Here is a 243-nt window from a genome sequence, read left to right on the forward strand (position 1 = left end):
GTGGGCTCCATGGTGGGCTCCATGGTGGGATCCATGGTGGGCTCCATGGTGGGCTCCAACTGGGCTCTTTGGGACCTGCTGGTTCACTCATTAAACTAATGGTGCATTCAATAGCACCACTAAAAAGAATTCTGTTCATACGTGTGTTTGATTGAATTTCTGTGTATTTAAAGTTATTGTGATGAAGATAGATAGAGAGATAGATAGATAGATAGATAGATAGAGAGATAGAGAGATAGAGAG

Source organism: Etheostoma spectabile, chromosome 18, assembly GCF_008692095.1.
Source record: "Etheostoma spectabile isolate EspeVRDwgs_2016 chromosome 18, UIUC_Espe_1.0, whole genome shotgun sequence".
Lineage (NCBI taxonomy): Eukaryota > Metazoa > Chordata > Actinopteri > Perciformes > Percidae > Etheostoma > Etheostoma spectabile.